This window comes from Stegodyphus dumicola, chromosome 8, assembly GCF_044657685.1.
Source record: "Stegodyphus dumicola isolate Sdum_Otavi_A_Nest chromosome 8, ASM4465768v1".
NCBI classification, from domain to species: domain Eukaryota; kingdom Metazoa; phylum Arthropoda; class Arachnida; order Araneae; family Eresidae; genus Stegodyphus; species Stegodyphus dumicola.
Window position 1 is genome coordinate 138,738,649 of NC_140775.1, and position 7,354 is coordinate 138,746,002.

Sequence of the window (7,354 nt, forward strand, 5' to 3'; positions counted from 1 at the left end):
TCCTGTATATACAGATAGTTCAAAAAGAATTAATTATATTGGAGCTTGTTTTGTGATTGATAATCATATGAAGAGCATCCGTTTGCATGATATTTGCTCACTTTTGACCTCTAAATTAACTGCTATATACTAGGCACTTTCTTTGATATGTAAGCTATGCCAGAGAAAGTTTATTATTTATAGGAATTTGTTCAGTGCACTTAAAGCTTTAGAAACATTTTCCGACATCCAGAATCCTGTGGTTGTTAAAGTTCTGAAGTTAAATTTTAAACACCGCAGATATAAAATTCTTTACTGCTGTGTTCGAACATGTAGAAAATGTAATGAGCTGGCAGACATCACAGCAAAGTCTCTTGTTGAAATGTGCAATCGGCTTATTCCTTCCAGAGATATCAACATTATCATCAAGTAGAAGATCCTGTGTAAGTGACAACAACTCTGGGACATTCAGCTCCATAACATGAGAAACATTAAACCTAGAGTAGAATATTGGGAGGGTAATAGAAACCGGAGAGAGGAAGTCTTGTTAACTCGTCTCATTATTGGTCATTCTTAACCAACACACCTTCTAAAAGTCAAGAGTGTACCTGTTTGTTGTAATTCCGTTTTTTCGGAGCGTCACATTTTATTAGAGTGCCCTTATTTTAATGTTCTTCATGAGAAGTATATTCATAGTTCTGAAGTAATACAGTCAAAAGTCGTTAATTCGGACACCCATAATCCGGAATGATCTATAATCCGGACCTAAAAGCTGCAAACTTTCTGCGCATGCGTCGCATTGAAGCATGCGCGTAAGACTTTTACGACTGCGAATATGCTTGTGCGCGTTTAATGTATAACGGACGGTATAAGCTAAGCTAAAATTATCTAATTATCTATTTCAGTTAATGTTGCAGATTGCGTTGTTCCTTAATCTTCGAATTGGATACGGCTTATTATTTTTTGCAAACTGTTAGAGTAATTTTATAAAAGTAAGCTTGAACTTTCGATTATGTCAAATAGAATTTCTGATTTATATTTAGTAATATGTAAAGGATCTACAAAGCGAAAGTATGTTTCGAAGTTCATTAAACAAAAAGTGGAATTGCTGCAAGAAATGGATAAAGGCATATCCTTTGTTTATCTAAACTTTGTTTACCTTTAACGCCGCGGCGCGCAATGAATTGGAACTTGATCTGCCAGCACTATTCTTATCTTCAGGGCAGATGTTTTTATTTTATTTGGCTTATAATTCCTTACTAAATGTAGTATTTCATCTCGATGTACTCCGTCTTTGATATGATTTAAATCAAATTCCTCGTCATTATAATTCGCTTCCGATAGCGAAGAAAGTGACAGAGGTTATTGAAAACGAAAAAATTTCGATTGACAAATTAGTCGGTAGACACAGCAATTATAGGACTTGAACAGTGGAACTTTGTAACTGAACGAGAAATTATGTCTGTTTATAGAATTAAAGAGAATGTATTATCACATAAAAAAACGAAGCAACTTAAACAACTTACATTAAAAGAAATGTTTAATAAAGTAAATAAATAAATATTAAGCTTTTTTTGGGGGGGGTAAATTTTGATACCCTTTAGATCATAATTTTTCTTTATATAAATTACGGTTTCATATTTTTAATTTTATAATTTCTGCATGCCATCTTAAACTGATGATCTATAATCCGGAATCGCCGAAGTTCCGACGAGTCCGGATTAACGACTTTTGATTGCATATGATCCTTTAAAAATCGAGTAAGACTAAATTTTAATGTATTCCTGTATTTAAGAGATACTGGTTTTTAATATTAACTTTGAAATGGTTTTAATGTGTGGTTAATGTACAGTGGTGGCCAAATTGTGGACACTTTTGGAAATTTTTATGTTTTTGAACTTTGTATGCTTATAGAAAATGTTACGTTTCGCAAAATGCAAACTAGTATATATCATTTTAAAGACAATTCATTACTGAATTCAATACAAAACACAAAATTCAATTATTTGCAATACAAAAAAGTTATATGTACTTTAATATAAATAAAAAACACAGTTATGAAGTGGTTTGTAATGTCTAGCTTTCCTGGCCAGTCACTGTTCTTGTTCTGAGAACCAATCAAATGTTAGTAACTGCCAGTAGAAGCTGACATCATGTTTACACTTGAAACAATACATTATTATGCTTTGTTCTGTAGAAAGAGGACCTGTTTCTTATACCCTGCAATTACAAGTAGGAATTTTTGTAAAAATTTTTAATATTTAGTCAAGAAGCAATGACATCAAATAAAAGAGTAGATTGAACACCTAGAAAGAGATGTAATATTATTGCGTTACGAGAAAGTGGACCTCCAACAAAACTGCAGTAGTGATACAACCCAGTTTCTTCCTTTCACTTTTTTTTTTTTTTTTTGTTGTTGTGTGCTGTTTTGTTTCAGCTGAGAATAGAATATTTTTGTTAGATCAGTGCTCGATTTCTATAAATGTGTGAATTAAGCGAAGCTACGAGAAAATGAAAAACATGCATTCAAGTACTTACGTACTTCCCCACTGGCCATAACAGTTAGCGGAGATCCCTGCAAACATTTTGGCGGAGGTTTAAACAACCAGATTAGGTTATTCGAATATGGAAAAGCAATAAGGACAATCTGCCTAATGCTGAGAAACCTTTGTTGAGGACGTTCTAATGGAAACTGACTTGTGTTCACGTTACACAAGGGGAAAACTTATGAAAAACCAACCATACAGCCATCCCGTTCATCTGGAATCAAACTCCCTGTATTTAGTGGTTTTATCCACTCTAACATTGGTGGATGAAGGAAAAGATAGCTCTTTTAGTTAATCAGCTGGTAAAAGTTTATGGCACAGCATATAAAAATTGAAATAAATATAAGCTCGAAATTTGTGCCAATCATTCCGATGGAAATTTCGAAGCAATATCAGTTCACTTATATTCGTTACAAATACTAAACTGGCTTATCAAACAACTTGTATTACTCATTGCTAAACCAACCCAGTATTAATCAAGACATAAATATACAAAATCAAGTTGTGTAAAAATATATAAATAAAATCAAGGTGCTATCTTATGAGCGTATTATGTAGTCACGCTATCCTTTACTTTCATCAAATCACACTATTTATTGATTTTCTTTGTCAAAAACTGGCAACAGAATGTATGTAAGTACTGTTGAACCTTGTAAGTGATTAACAGACCCCACTAAAGAAAGTAACAGAAAACTTACACACCTTAATTATAACATTTATCATAAATTATGATATTCCAATTTATCAACCATTAATTCTAGTCATTTTCTTCCCTCAACAAGAGCCCTTATTCTAAAAACAAAATGTTCCCCTAAACAATTACTCTAGAATGAAACATCAATTCAACAAATTCTAAAGCTCTACATAATATTAGAAGGAAAAAAAAAATTAATTTAAGAGAAAACTTTTGTTATTTAATGCTAGCAATTTAAATAAAATTCCTATTGATACAAAATTAGAATTTGTAGTTATATAATTAAAATTGTAAGTTAAATATTCATAATAAAACTATACTCGAATCTCCTGAATATTCACGGAATACAGGTTCTTTTCGCTGCCAAGATATAATGTTTGTCAAGTAAGGCACTGGCAATATTCTACAGCAAATTTTACATTAAAACTCAGAAAAGAACACCCCACACACAAAAAAAGGTGGAAACTAAATAGATGAAGATATCAACTTAAGTGGTCACGCAGATTTTAAAATAAACATATTCTATGTTCTGATAAAAGTGTAGCACATTGATACCCCCCCCCCAAAAAAAACACATTAACAAAATAGTTTGAGTACTTTTTTAAAGAATTTAAAGAAGGTATCGGTCTATGCAAGTGAAATAAAAAGAAGTTTACTTCAATGACATTCTGCTGAAGAGTTAGACAAGCTGAAAAATAATTTTAAAGACAAGGAAACAGAACGTGTGAGACCAAACAATATGCAGCAGATTTAAAAAAATATTAACACATCTTCTTTTTATTATAATGAAATATTATTCAAGATTTGCTTAAATAGGCCTATAATTAAAGCAACAGGAGAGAGATCTTTTTTTGTTTCAAAACAAGAATTATTCAAGAAATTCAGCAGGGTAGGAAAGACAATCTTGCTAAAGAAAAGGATGCTCTCAAACAGCTAAACTGTGAAGATATCATTAATCATTTTTCTGAAATGGAAATCTAAAGTAAAAATAATAATAATAATAATATTTTAAAATCAGCTAAATAACTATAATTATCTAACCTAAAATAATTCTCCTTATATCAGAAATTGTATGGTAAATACAATTATTGTATTGGTGTTTATATTCGATATTATTATAAAAATTTTAAGTAAACCACTTATATAAATGAAACTCCATGTCTACGGCCCATAAGAGGCTTATTTTGACACTCCTGCATCTGTTTAATATACATTACCAGCATATTCAATAGTTACTGAATTTATATCTTAAGTTCTGGAGCCTATATGGCTCACTTAACCTTCAAAGCTAAGAGACTGCAGCCAAGTTTCAACAGGTCAGTGCATGACTACACATGGCCTGCAACATTCAACAGTACTTCACACCGATCAGATCTCAGTGCAGTCTTAATTCACTCATTCTTCCACACTAGTAAAATGCTATCAAACACATCTGGCTGTCATGCATCAAACACATCTGGCTGATGATTCATAAAGCATACAGTGGACCAGCATACACCATTCATAGCTATGCCAAATTAATTTTAGACTAGTATAGCCTATGTACACATCCAAAAAAAAAAAATTTTTTTTTTTGCAATACTGAGGTATGTTTAAGCAGTTACCAAGAGGTTTAAGCCAACCAAGGAGAGTTCTCAAAATATGTGATTGATGATGTAATTTCTTCGTGTTCTGCAAGTTGAATGGGCTTTAACTATAACCAATTTATCTTTGCATCTTACAGTTCAGTAAAAATGACTCTAATAGTTTTTATTCTCATGCTGTTGGTTTTAGATGGCCAGTAGCATATTTTTTTTTTTTTTTTTGTGTCCCATGTTTTTACATTTTCTTTTCACATTTTATCTGTGGATAGATCTTACCAACATATCTGTGACTTTTTATGGCCTTCTGCAGTGGAAATAATTATAAAGAAAACTGAAATTTTTTCACATTTAAAAAAATTATTCACTAAAACTAATGAATCCTTTCAAGTTTTTTAAATTTTAAATTTAAGAATATTAGTTTCTTTCCACTTTAAATAAAAATTCAGTGCTTTTCATTGGCATTTGTTCTTTTCCCAGGTACCGAGTACCTTCTAAGACATTCTACTGAAGAAGTAATGAAAGCAACTTGCCAACAACCACTTAATCAACTTACTTTTAATTCAGAGTATTTCACAGAAATACTATGAAGAAAAACAGCATAAACTACACAGATATATAACAATTTAAAACTATTTACTAAAACCAACATTTTCACATTTTTTAAATTTTAAAATAAACTCAAGAAAGCCAATTTCTTCCCCCTATAAACTACAGGTTAAGAAAAAAAACTTTTCTGTTCAGATTGCTCGTTCTCATAGATACTAGATGTCTTCTGAGACAAATTATTAGACTGATGTAACAAATTCATCTCATTCCTTTAGGTGAAAAAGATACATATGCTTTCATATAATAGCCATAACTTATTATGGCTTCTTGCCATCTACCTTGCAGTAAAATAATCTTACATCAATAAAAATATTGATATAGAATTTTTTAAAAAAATCGTAATGTTGTATCATCCAAGGTTTGAAGAGCCAGTGTAAATTCTCTAATAACAATAACAATAATAATAATAATAATAATAATGGCATTCTGAAACAAAGCCAGGGAAATAACTTACTGAGGGTTGCAGTACCACTTCAATCATACTGGAACAACAAGCAATGGCTCACATGTACATTATCCATTTTAAACATTTGACACTATATGGTTTGGTTTATTAGATTACGACAAAGCACTCGAGGGCTATCTGCCTTAAGGGAGGGATGCCTTCATGGAGGACTTTTTAAGGGAAACTGGCTCGTATACACATTACACATGCAGAAAACCACGAAAACACCAATGCAGCCAGCCCATTTCGAACCTCGGACCGAACTACCAGTGTTCAGCGACGTTACCGTTTTTGGCCGCTGGTGGGCCTTTGACACTATATGAATAATTTACAAAGGCAAGCATATTGCCTTTGTATGCTGTCTGTCTAAATGTTTTAATTGACTGAAAATTTTCATTATCACAGTGTCATATACAAATGTCAAACCCACTTGTAATTTGAATCTTCACTAATGGGACAAACTTTCATCAACCCATTACAAATATCTGACAGAAGAAATGGATTATATTCACATTACACACAGGGAAAACCAATGTTCAGCAATGTTATCCACTTATAAACCCATAAATATATGTAATAATAGCAGTTACAAACTACACTAACACATGAAGTAGCTAACTGAAAATGTAACACTTATATTAACCACATTAAAGGAATTTTGCAAAATAATGCACAATTACTTAAATTGCATTCAGATTATTAATTGATTATGAGAATCAGTCAAAATGTTAGTGGCACTGCCTAAGGAAAAAAAAAAAAAAAAATAAATAAATAAATAAATAAAAACAGGAGCAAAATTTTTACAATAACTTTATTTATATCTTAAAGTTCCATTCAAAATCTACTTTTCAACATAATTACCTCCGTTATAAGCATTTGTCGAGATGTGGTACAAGTTTTTCGATGCCTTCTGCAAAGAAATCCCATCCAGTGTCCGATAACCATTGTTGGGCTGCAGCTTTCACTTCGGCATCCAAATGGTACCTTCGCTTTGAAAGTTCTTGTTTCATGGGACCAAATACATGGAAGTCAGGAGGTGAAAGGTCTATTATAAGGAGGGTGATTCCACACTTTCTACCTAAACTTTTTCAGAAGTTCGCACGTTTGTTTTGCTGCATGCGGTTTTGCATTGTCATGCAGGAGCACAATGTCTTTCGACAGTTTACGTGGCCATCAATTTTTAAGTGATTTCTGCAATCATTTTAGTGCTTCACAATAAGAAGATGCATTAGTTGTGGCACCCTTCGGCATGATTTCTGTATGCACCACGCCTTCTCTGTCGAAAAACAGCGTCATCATCACCTTTCCTGCATATGGAACAGTTCGAAACTTTGTTCGTGTTGGGGAACTGCAATGTTTCCACTCGAGCAACCTGCATTTCATTTCAGGTGAGAAGTGGTGAATCCAAGTTTCATCTCCAGTCACAATTTTGTCCAAAAACTCATTTCCTTTTGTTTGGTAAAGCTGCAGAAATGCAAATTCACTTTCAAAATGCCTTTTT